We start from the raw sequence: 13,233 nt of genomic DNA on the forward strand, positions 1-13,233 counted from the left end.
CCAGGTCTCCTGAATGTCTATAGTCTGGCTGGAGGGGCAGTACTGACGTCTGACTGAGGCCTCATGCACACGACCCTTGTTTTGGTCCGCATCCGAGCCGCAGTTTTTGTTCGTTTTGCGGACAAGAATAGGCAGTTATATCAATGGCTGTCCGTGCCGTTCTGCAAATTGCGGACCGCAAAACACAGAACGGTCGTGTGCATGAGGCCTGACACTTATAAAGGAGCCTTTAAAACCACCCAGCTTTCCCAGACACCGGAATGGTAAGGTGAACATCAGCCGGGAAGATGGAGGAGACGTGCCATTCAGGCGTCCAGGAAAGCTGGGTGACGCCCCCGTGATGTGCAGGGTGATCAGATCGCCGCCTCGCCCCGTGCAGACAGCGCTTCCTCTCGCCCAGTTTATTTTGGATTCTCTTCACGGGCGAGGACGCCGGGCTCAGATATCGCTTCTGTTTTATTTGGCCTCTCTGCTGGATCATATCAGATGGATCTCGACATCTGGGCGTCTCGGAGAGGCTGAAACGGAGGCGCTTCAGACAGAGGGTCGCGTATGACGGCAGCTGCATGTCCTAATAGCACCATCTAATAGTCCGGAATATCTGATAATCTGGGACGGCCTCGAACCAGGAAGCGTCACTGAGAGGTGAGATCAAAAATGATTTTCAGGTGAGATCCTACATGGGGGGGGGGGGGGAGCAGTCTGAATTTGTCCTCCATGCTTTACACTGCAGCTCTGTTGGTTCTGATTGGCGGCCCAGTAAGAAGTCAATGCATGGAGAGGTGATTATATTACATCAAGGAGCGAAACCCCCTAGGAAGAAACCGTAGATTATAAAAATGACTGCGGCACATAGAGGGAAGGGGTCTTCATAAGGAAGAGGGTACCCATTGTCCATGAAGATTTTGGGGGGTCCTGCCCCTTTAAGGCCTGGAGAGCATCCTGCAGTTGATACATTGTAGCTGTTAGGATCTGATACATTGTAGCAGTTATTGCAGCTGGAGGGGGAGGGGCTTGCTGGGGAGCTGGCCGCCGGCCCTGTGGTCGCCGATCGCTGCTGAGACCTGATTATTATTTCCTGACTTTTATTCTGGTTATTTCCTTCTCAGAGATACATTTCTTCATGACGTTGTGTAAGCGGCGGCGGCGGGGTGACCAGATGGCGGCTAACCCTGTAATGCCCTGCTGGACGCTGCTTGGGGGCACAAGGCAAAATGACATGTTATTCAGTGATTATGTCACCTTCTGTCTGATCCTGGGAAAGCTGGGTAACAACAGAGGGGTCAGAGGCCCTAATAATGTGACAGCGCTCCCATAACATTGTCAACCACGTGCCTACTAGGTCCTGGAGGTCTGGTGCCCTATAGGGGGGGCTAGTGAAAAGACAAGCAGTCCATATAGATATATAGGGGAGGGGGCATCACAGGAGCAGCCATGGATCCCCCATAACACTATCACCCGGTCATGTGGCTGAGATGCTGCGGTCCCTTTATCCGCAGTGTGCAGGGGCCCCCCGATCTCCTGCAGGTAGAGGCCAATCCCTAGTACGGGGGTTGAACACTTATGCAAGCGGGATCTTGAACCAATTTCATTCATAATCCGCTGATGATCTGGGGACTGAATACTTTTGCAAGGCACTGTGTATGAAGGGATCATAACTGTAAAGTGTCTGGTGACTTGTGATTCAGCCCCCCGACTACCTTGTGATCTCATGTATTCATATCTATGGTGGCACCCCGAATACCTGGTGATCTCATGTATTCATGTCTATGATGGCACCCCGACTACCTTGTGATCTCATGTATTCATATCTATGGTGGCACCCCGACTAGCTGGTGATCTCATGTATTCATGTCTATGATGGCATCCCGACTAGCTGGTGATCTCATGTATTCATGTCTATGATGGCACCCCGACTACCTGGTGATCTCATGTATTCATGTCTATGGTGGCACCCCGACTACCTGGTGATCTCATGTATTCATGTCTATGATGGCATCCCGACTACCTGGTGATCTCATGTATTCATGTCTATGGTGGCACCCCGACTACCTGGTGATCTCATGTATTCATGTCTATGGTGGCACCCCGACTAGCTGGTGATCTCATGTATTCATGTCTATGTTGGCACCCCGACTACCTGGTGATCTCATGTATTCATGTCTATGGTGGCACCCCGACTAGCTGGTGATCTCATATATTCATGTCTATGATGGCATCCCGACTACCTGGTGATCTCATGTATTCATGTCTATGGTGGCATCCCGACTACCTGGTGATCTCATGTATTCATGTCTATGGTGGCATCCCGACTACCTGGTGATCTCATGTATTCATGTCTATGATGGCACCCCGACTACCTGGTGATCTCATGTATTCATGTCTATGGTGGCATCCCGACTACCTGGTGATCTCATGTATTCATATCTATGGTGGCACCCCGAATACCTGGTGATCTCATGTATTCATGTCTATGATGGCACCCCGACTACCTTGTGATCTCATGTATTCATATCTATGGTGGCACCCCGACTAGCTGGTGATCTCATGTATTCATGTCTATGATGGCACCCCGACTACCTGGTGATCTCATGTATTCATGTCTATGGTGGCACCCCGACTACCTGGTGATCTCATGTATTCATGTCTATGATGGCATCCCGACTACCTGGTGATCTCATGTATTCATGTCTATGGTGGCACCCCGACTACCTGGTGATCTCATGTATTCATGTCTATGGTGGCACCCCGACTAGCTGGTGATCTCATGTATTCATGTCTATGATGGCACCCCGACTACCTGGTGATCTCATGTATTCATGTCTATGGTGGCACCCCGACTAGCTGGTGATCTCATATATTCATGTCTATGATGGCATCCCGACTACCTGGTGATCTCATGTATTCATGTCTATGGTGGCATCCCGACTACCTGGTGATCTCATGTATTCATGTCTATGGTGGCATCCCGACTACCTGGTGATCTCATGTATTCATGTCTATGATGGCACCCCGACTACCTGGTGATCTCATGTATTCATGTCTATGGTGGCATCCCGACTACCTGGTGATCTCATGTATTCATTTCTATGGTGGCATCCCGACTACCTGGTGATCTCATGTATTCATGTCTATGGTGGCACCCCGACTAGCTGGTGATCTCATGTATTCATGTCTATGGTGGCATCCCGACTACCTGGTGAGCTCATGTATTCATGTCTATGGTGGCATCCCGACTACCTTGTGATCTCATGTATTCATGTCTATGGTGGCATCCCGACTACCTGGTGATCTCATGTATTCATGTCTATGGTGGCATCCCGACTACCTGGTGATCTCATGTATTCATGTCTATGGTGGCACCCCGACTAGCTGGTGATCTCATGTATTCATGTCTATGATGGCACCCCGACTACCTGGTGATCTCATGTATTCATGTCTATGGTGGCACCCCGACTACCTGGTGATCTCATGTATTCATGTCTATGATGGCACCCCGACTACCTGGTGATCTCATGTATTCATGTCTATGGTGGCACCCCGACTACCTGGTGATCTCATGTATTCATGTCTATGGTGGCACCCCGACTACCTGGTGATCTCATGTATTCATGTCTATGATGGCATCCCGACTACCTGGTGATCTCATGTATTCATGTCTATGGTGGCACCCCGACTACCTGGTGATCTCATGTATTCATGTCTATGGTGGCACCCCGACTAGCTGGTGATCTCATGTATTCATGTCTATGATGGCACCCCGACTACCTGGTGATCTCATGTATTCATGTCTATGGTGGCACCCCGACTAGCTGGTGATCTCATGTATTCATGTCTATGATGGCATCCCGACTACCTGGTGATCTCATGTATTCATGTCTATGGTGGCATCCCGACTACCTGGTGATCTCATGTATTCATGTCTATGGTGGCATCCCGACTACCTGGTGATCTCATGTATTCATGTCTATGATGGCACCCCGACTACCTGGTGATCTCATGTATTCATGTCTATGGTGGCATCCCGACTACCTGGTGATCTCATGTATTCATATCTATGGTGGCATCCCGACTACCTGGTGATCTCATGTATTCATGTCTATGGTGGCACCCCGACTAGCTGGTGATCTCATGTATTCATGTCTATGGTGGCATCCCGACTACCTGGTGAGCTCATGTATTCATGTCTATGGTGGCATCCCGACTACCTTGTGATCTCATGTATTCATGTCTATGGTGGCATCCCGACTACCTGGTGATCTCATGTATTCATGTCTATGGTGGCATCCCGACTACCTGGTGATCTCATGTATTCATGTCTATGGTGGCACCCCGACTAGCTGGTGATCTCATGTATTCATATCTATGGTGGCACCCCGAATACCTGGTGATCTCATGTATTCATGTCTATGATGGCACCCCGACTACCTGGTGATCTCATGTATTCATGTCTATGATGGCACCCCGACTACCTGGTGATCTCATGTATTCATGTCTATGGTGGCACCCCGACTACCTGGTGATCTCATGTATTCATATCTATGGTGGCACCCCGAATACCTGGTGATCTCATGTATTCATGTCTATGATGGCATCCCGACTACCTGGTGATCTCATGTATTCATGTCTATGGTGGCACCCCGACTACCTGGTGATCTCATGTATTCATGTCTATGGTGGCACCCCGACTACCTGGTGATCTCATGTATTCATGTCTATGGTGGCATCCCGACTACCTGGTGATCTCATGTATTCATGTCTATGATGGCACCCCGACTACCTGGTGATCTCATGTATTCATGTCTATGGTGGCACCCCGACTAGCTGGTGATCTCATGTATTCATGTCTATGATGGCACCCCGACTACCTGGTGATCTCATGTATTCATGTCTATGGTGGCATCCCGACTACCTGGTGATCTCATGTATTCATGTCTATGGTGGCATCCCGACTACCTGGTGATCTTATGTATTCATGTCTATGATGGCACCCCGACTACCTGGTGATCTCATGTATTCATGTCTATGGTGGCACCCCGACTACCTGGTGATCTCATGTATTCATGTCTATGGTGGCACCCCGACTACCTGGTGATCTCATGTATTCATGTCTATGGTGGCATCCCGACTACCTGGTGGGTGTACCTGGTCAGATTTTCACATCACTCATCTCTGGCCCCGTCCCAGTATTACCCCTGTGCCTCTCTGACCGTCCAGGAAATCGCCGGCCCCGGGGCCGTGAGTCAGGGTGAGTCACTATATAACATCACTGTATACAGGAGCAGTGGAACTGAGTGCAGCAGGAGGAGCTGGAGTGGGCTGCACCGTGCCCGGGACCGCAAGCTCCTCTGCCCAAAAATCCAGCATCTGACATTCCTGTGCACACAGCGCTGGACCCCGGGGAGAGGAGGTAAGAGACCCCGATATACTCTGCGGAGACCCCACCAAAGCCAGGACAGGGTGCTCACTTATCTAATCCTACCATGTGTGATACTGTCTGCTGAGCTGTGTATCTAATCCTATCCTGTGTGATACTGTCTGCTGAGCTGTGTATCTAATCCTCTCCTGTGTGATACTGTCTGCTGAGCTGTGTATCTAATCCTATCCTGTGTGATACAGTTTGCTGAGCTGTGTATCTAATCCTATCCTGTGTGATACTGTCTGCTGAGCTGTGTATCTAATCCTCTCCTGTGTGATACTGTCTGCTGAGCCGTGTATCTAATCCTGATCTGTCTGCTGAGCTGTGATAATCCTATCTGGTGAGCTGTCTGCTGAACCTCTGTATAATCCTATCCTGTGTGATACTGTCTGCTGAGCCTGTGTATCTAATCCTCTCCTGTGTGATACTGTCTGCTGAGCTGTGTATCTAATCCTATCCTGTGTGATACTGTCTGCTGAGCTGTGTATCTAATCCTATCCTGTGTGATACATGTCTGCTGAGCTGTGTATCTAATCCTATCCTGTGTGATACAGTCTGCTGAGCTGTGTATCTAATCCTATCCTGTGTGATACTGTCTGCTGAGTCTGTGTATCTAATCCTATCCTGTGTGATACTATCTGCTGAGCTGTGTATCTAATCCTATCCTGTGTGATACGTCTGCTGAGCTGTGTATCTAATCCTATCCTGTGTGATACTGTCTGCTGAGCTGTGTATCTAATCCTCTCCTGTTGTGGGGGGGATCCAGTCCTGCTGAGCTGTGTATCTAATCCTATCCTGTGTGATACTGTCTGCTGAGCTGTGTATCTAATCCTATCCTGTGTGATACTGTCTGCTGAGCTGTGTATCTAATCCTATCCTGTGTGATACTGTCTGCTGAGCTGTGTATCTAATCCTATCCTGTGTGATACTGTCTGCTGAGCTGTGTATCTAATCCTATCCTGTGTGATACTGTCTGCTGAGCTGTGTATCTAATCCTATCCTGTGTGATACTGTCTGCTGAGCTGTGTATCTAATCCTATCCTGTGTGATACTGTCTGCTGAGCTGTGTATCTAATCCTATCCTGTGTGATACTGTTCTGCTGAGCTGTGTATCTAATCCTATCCTGTGTGATACTGTCTGCTGAGCTGTGTATCTAATCCTATCCTGTGTGATACTGTCTGCTGAGCTGTGTATCTAATCCTATCCTGTGTGATACTGTCTGCTGAGCTGTGTATCTAATCCTATCCTGTGTGATACTGTCTGCTGAGCTGTGTATCTAATCCTATCCTGTGTGATACTGTCTGCTGAGCTGTGTATCTAATCCTATCCTGTGTGATACTGTCTGCTGAGCTGTGTATCTAATCCTGTCCTGTGTGATACTGTCTGCTGAGCTGTGTATCTAATCCTCTCCTGTGTGATACTGTCTGCTGAGCTGTGTATCTAATCCTATCCTGTGTGATACATGTCTGCTGAGCTGTGTATCTAATCCTATCCTGTGTGATACTGTCTGCTGAGCTGTGTATCTAATCCTATCCTGTGTGATACTGTCTGCTGAGCTGTGTATCTAATCCTGTCCTGTGTGATACTGTCTGCTGAGCTGTGTATCTAATCCTATCCTGTGTGATACTGTCTGCTGAGCTGTGTATCTAATCCTATCCTGTGTGATACTGTCTGCTGAGCTGTGTATCTAATCCTTCCTGTGTGATACTGTCTGCTGAGCTGTGTATCTAATCCTATCCTGTGTGATACTGTCTGCTGAGCTGTGTATCTAATCCTCCTCCTGTGTGATACTGTCTGCTGAGCTGTGTATCTAATCCTATCCTGTGTGATACTGTCTGCTGAGCTGTGTATCTAATCCTATCCTGTGTGATACTGTCTGCTGAGCTGTGTATCTAATTCCTATCCTGTGTGATACTGTCTGCTGAGCTGTGTATCTAATCCTATCCTGTGTGATACTGTCTGCTGAGCTGTGTATCTAATCCTACCCTGTGTGATACTGTCTGCTGAGCTGTGTATCTAATCCTCTCCTGTGTGATACTGTCTGCTGAGCTGTGTATCTAATCCTATCCTGTGTGATACTGTCTGCTGAGCTGTGTATCTAATCCTATCCTGTGTGATACTGTCTGCTGAGCTGTGTATCTAATCCTATCCTGTGTGATACTGTCTGCTGAGCTGTGTATCTAATCCTATCCTGTGTGATACTGTCTGCTGAGCTGTGTATCTAATCCTATCCTGTGTGATACTGTCTGCTGAGCTGTGTATCTAATCCTATCCTGTGTGATACTGTCTGCTGAGCTGTGTATCTAATCCTATCCTGTGTGATACTGTCTGCTGAGCTGTGTATCTAATCCTATCCTGTGTGATACTGTCTGCTGAGCTGTGTATCTAATCCTATCCTGTGTGATACTGTCTGCTGAGCTGTGTATCTAATCCTATCCTGTGTGATACTGTCTGCTGAGCTGTGTATCTAATCCTATCCTGTGTGATACTGTCTGCTGAGCTGTGTATCTAATCCTTCCTGTGTGATACTGTCTGCTGAGCTGTGTATCTAATCCTGTCTGCTGAGCTGTGTATCTAATCCTATCCTGTGTGATACTGTCTGCTGAGCTGTGTATCTAATCCTATCCTGTGTGATACTGTCTGCTGAGCTGTGTATCTAATCCTATCCTGTGTGATACTGTCTGCTGAGCTGTGTATCTAATCCTGTCCTGGTGTGATACTGTCTGCTGAGCTGTGTATCTAATCCTATCCTGTGTGATACTGTCTGCTGAGCTGTGTATCTAATCCTATCCTGTGTGATACTGTCTGCTAGCTGTGTATCTAATCCTGTCCTGTGTGATACATGTCTGCTGAGCTGTGTATCTAATCCTATCCTGTGTGATACTGTCTGCTCAGCTGTGTATCTAATCCTGTCCTGTGTGATACTGTCTGCTGAGCTGTGTATCTAATCCTATCCTGTGTGATACTGTCTGCTGAGCTGTGTATCTAATCCTATCCTGTGTGATACTGTCTGCTGAGCTGTGTATCTAATCCTATCCTGTGTGATACTGTCTGCTGAGCTGTGTATCTAATCCTATCCTGTGTGATACTGTCTGCTGAGCTGTGTATCTAATCCTATCCTGTGTGATACTGTCTGCTGAGCTGTGTATCTAATCCTATCCTGTGTGATACTGTCTGCTGAGCTGTGTATCTAATCCTATCCTGTGTGATACTGTCTGCTGAGCTGTGTATCTAATCCTATCCTGTGTGATACTGTCTGCTGAGCTGTGTATCTAATCCTATCCTGTGTGATACTGTCTGCTGAAGCTGTGTATCTAATCCTATCCTGTGTGATACTGTCTGCTGAGCTGTGTATCTAATCCTTTCTGTGATACTGTCTGCTGAGCTGTGTATCTAATCCTATCCTGTGTGATACTGTCTGCTGAGCTGTGTATCTAATCCTATCCTGTGTGATACTGTCTGCTGAGCTGTGTATCTAATCCTATCCTGTGTGATACTGTCTGCTGAGCTGTGTATCTAATCCTATCCTGTGTGATACTGTCTGCTGAGCTGTGTATCTAATCCTATCCTGTGTGATACTGTCTGCTGAGCTGTGTATCTAATCCTATCCTGTGTGATACTGTCTGCTGAGCTGTGTATCTAATCCTATCCTGTGTGATACTGTCTGCTGAGCTGTGTATCTAATCCTATCCTGTGTGATACTGTCTGCTGAGCTGTGTATCTAATCCTATCCTGTGTGATACTGTCTGCTGAGCTGTGTATCTAATCCTATCCTGTGTGATACTGTCTGCTGAGCTGTGTATCTAATCCTATCCTGTGTGATACTGTCTGCTGAGCTGTGTATCTAATCCTATCCTGTGTGATACTGTCTGCTGAGCTGTGTATCTAATCCTATCCTGTGTGATACTGTCTGCTGAGCTGTGTATCTAATCCTTTCCTGTGCGATACAGTCTGCTGAGCTGTGTATCTAATCCTATCCTGTGTGATACTGTCTGCTGAGCTGTGTATCTAATCCTATCCTGTGTGATACTGTCTGCTGAGCTGTGTATCTAAGCCTCCCTAGTGTGATACTGTCTGCTGAGCTGTGTATCTAATCCTATCCTGTGTGATACTGTCTGCTGAGCTGTGTATCTAATCCTATCCTGTGTGATACTGTCTGCTGAGCTGTGTATCTAATCCTGTCCTGTGTGATACTGTCTGCTGAGCTGTGTATCTATCCTATCCTGTGTGATACTGTCTGCTGAGCTGTGTATCTAATCCTATCCTGTGTGATACTGTCTGCTGAGCTGTGTATCTAATCCTATCCTGTGTGATACTGTCTGCTGAGCTGTGTATCTAATCCTCCCCTGTGTGATACTGTCTGCTGAGCTGTGTATCTAATCCTATCCTGTGTGATACTGTCTGCTGAGCTGTGTATCTAATCCTATACTGTGTGATACTGTCTGCTGAGCTGTGTATCTAATCCTATCCTGTGTGATACTGTCTGCTGAGCTGTGTATCTAATCCTCCCCTGTGTGATACTGTCTGAGCTGTGTATCTTATCATATCCTGTGTGATACTGTCTGCTGAGCTGTGTATCTAATCCTATCCTGTGTGATACTGTCTGCTGAGCTGGTATCTAATCCTATCCTGTGTGATACTGTCTGCTGAGCCGTGTATCTAATCCTCCCCTGTGTGATACTGTCTGCTCAGCTGTGTATCTAATCCTATCCTGTGTGATACTGTCTGCTGAGCTGTGTATCTAATCCTATCCTGTGTGATACTGTCTGCTAGGATGTGTATCTAATCCTCTCCTGTGTGATACTGTCTGCTGAGCTGTGTATCTAATCCTGTCCTGTGTGATACTGTCTGCTGAGCTGTGTATCTAATCCTTTCCTGTGTGATACTGCCTGCTGAGCTGTGTATCTAATCCTATCCTGTGTGATACTGTCTGCTCAGCTGTGTATCTAATCCTGTCCTGTGTGATACTGTCTGCTCAGCTGTGTATCTAATCCTATCCTGTGTGATACTGTCTGCTGAGCTGTGTATCTAATCCTGTCCTGTGTGATACTGTCTGCTGAGCTGTGTATCTAATCCTATCCTGTGTGATACTGTCTGCTGAGCTGTGTATCTAATCCTATCCTGTGTGATACTGTCTGCTGAGCTGTGTATCTAATCCTATCCTGTGTGATACTGTCTGCTCAGCTGTGTATCTAATCCTGTCCTGTGTGATACTGTCTGTTGAGCTGTGTATCTAAGCCTATCCTGTGTGATACTGTCTGCTGAGCTGTGTATCTAATCCTATCCTGTGTGATACAGTCTGCTGAGCTGTGTATCTAATCCTATCCTGTGTGATACTGTCTGCTCAGCTGTGTATCTAATCCTGTCCTGTGTGATACAGTCTGCTGAGCTGTGTATCTAATCCTATCCTGTGTGACACTGTCTGCTCAGCTGTGTATCTAATCCTATCATGTGTGATACTGTCTGCTGAGCTGTGTATCTAATCCTATCCTGTGTGATACTGTCTGCTGAGCTGTGTATCTAATCCTATCCATAGGGACGGCCATACTGGACTTAGTATTAACCAATAGACCTGACAGAACAACAGATGTGCAGGTCGGGGGACACCTGGGAAATAGTGACCATAAAGCAATAACCTTCCAATTATCATTCAAAAGAGAGTTTCTACAGGAAGGAACAAAAATACCAAACTACAAAAGAGAGGCCATAGGCCTAACTAACTGGGACAAAGTCCTCAAAATCAAAAAATACAGCCACAAAATGGGATAATTTTAAAAGCATCCTAAAATCTAATTGTTAGAGGTACATACTTTATGGGAATAAAGGGTTAAGGAACAAGAAAAAAACTATGTGGATAAATAGAACTGTAAAGACAGCAATAAATGACAAAAAGAAAGCATTTAAATCACTAAAACAGGAGGGTAGCATAATAACAAATAAAAGTAGAGACCGAGAAATTAATTGCCAAAGAGAACAAAACTAACCCTAAAATGTTCTTCAATTATATAAATGGTAAAAAGTATAAATCTGAAGGTGTCGGCCTCTACACAGTGATGAGGGGGAGAGAGCGACGAGGAGAAAGCAGAGCTATTAATTTTTTTTCTCCAATGTTTTCACTGAGGAAAATAAACTGTCAGATGAAATGCAGAATGTAAAAGTTAATTCCCCATTAAAAGTGTCCTGTCTGACCCAGGAAGAAGTACAGCGGTGTCTTAAAAAGATTAAAATAGACAAATCGCTGGAACCAGATGGCATACACCCCTGTATCCTGAGGGAATTAAGTAATGTCATAGCCAGACCCTTATTTCTGATATTTGCGGACTCTATACTGACAGGGACAGGATTGGCGCAGGGCAAATGTGGTGCCAATATTCAAAAAGGGTCCAAACACAGAGCCTGGAAACTATAGGCCGGTAAGTTTAACATCAGTCGTGGGTAAACTGTTTGAAGGTTTTCTGAGAGATGCTATCTTGGAGCACCTCAATGAAAATAAGCAAATACCGCCATATTGGCATGGCTTCGTGAGGGATCGGTCATGTCAAACTAATTTAATCAGTTTCTATGAGGAGGTAAGTTCTAGACTTGACAGCGGCGAATCAATGGATGTCGTGTATCTGGTCTTCTCCAAAGCATCTGACACTGTACCACATAAAAGGTTAGTATATAAAATGAGAATGCTCGGACTGGGGGAAAACGTCTGTATGTGGGTAAGTAACTGGCTGAGGGATAGAAAACAGAGGGTGGGTATTAACGGTACACACTCAGATTGGGTCACTGTCACTAGTGGGGTACCTCAGGGGTCAGTACTGGAGGTGTCACTGTCATTAGTGGGGTACCTCATGGGTCAGTACTGGAGGGGTCACTGTCACTAGTGGGGTACCTCAGGGGTCAGTATTGGAGGGATCCACTGGTCCACTAGTGGGGTACCTCAGGGGGTCAGTACTGGAGGGTGTCCACTGTCACTCAGTGGGTACCTCAGGGGTCAGTATTGGAGGGATCACTGTCACTAGTGGGGTACCTCACTGGGGTCAGTACTGGGAGGGGTCACGGTCACTAGTGGGGTACCTCAGGGGTCAGTACTGGAGGGGTCACTGTCAACTAGGCGTAGTACCTCAGGGGTCCAGTACTGGACGGGGTTCACTGTCACTAGTGGGTACCTCAGGGGTCAATGCTGGAGGGGGTTCCCTGCCACTAGTGGGGTACCTCAGGGGTGCAGTACTGGAGGTGTCCCACTGGCCCTAGTGGGGGTACCTCAGGGGTCAGTACGGAGGGGTCACTGTCACTAGTGGGGTACCTCAGGGGTCAGTACTGGAGGGGTCACTGTCACTAGTGGGGTACCTCAGGGGTCAGTACTGGAGGGTTCACTGTCCACTAGTGGGGTACCTCAGGGGTCAGTGCTGGAGGGTCAATGTCACTAGTGGGGTACCTCAGGGGTCAGTGCTGGAGGGGTCACTGTCACTAGTGGGGTACCTCCAGGTGGTCAGTACTGGAGGGGTCACTGTCACTAGTGGGGTACCTCAGGGGTCAGTACTGGAGGGGGTCACGTCACTAGTGGGGTACCTCAGGGGTCAGTGCTGGAGGGGTCACTGTCACTAGTGGGGTACCTCAGGGGTCAGTACTGGAGGGGTCACTGTCACTAGTGGGGTAACCTCAGGGGTCAGTACTGGGAGGGGTCACTGTAACTAGTGGGGTACCTCAGGGGTCCTAGTACTGGAGGGGTCACTGTCACTCTCGGGGATACCTCAGGGGTCAGTACTGGAGGGGTCACTGTCACTAGTGGGGTACCTCAGGGGTCAGTACTGGAGGGGTCACT

The 13,233-nt window shown here is 47.4% G+C and overlaps 1 protein-coding gene across 4 annotated transcripts in view; it reads left to right on the plus strand.

The window, feature by feature from the left end:
* The first annotated feature begins 493 nt into the window (after positions 1 to 493).
* The window catches only part of LOC122938318, a 36,146-nt gene continuing 23,406 nt past the window's right edge, over positions 494 to 13,233 (plus strand). For 2 of the 4 annotated variants that reach the window (XM_044293746.1, XM_044293748.1), the window contains exon 1: positions 5,266 to 5,410. The gene's annotated coding sequence lies outside the window, so the exon portion shown is untranslated. Of the gene's footprint in view, positions 646 to 5,265; positions 5,411 to 13,233 lie in introns of those variants that run through there. The other 2 variants (XM_044293747.1, XM_044293749.1) reach the window with 2 other exon arrangements.

Source organism: Bufo gargarizans, chromosome 5 (assembly GCF_014858855.1).
Source record: "Bufo gargarizans isolate SCDJY-AF-19 chromosome 5, ASM1485885v1, whole genome shotgun sequence".
Lineage (NCBI taxonomy): Eukaryota > Metazoa > Chordata > Amphibia > Anura > Bufonidae > Bufo > Bufo gargarizans.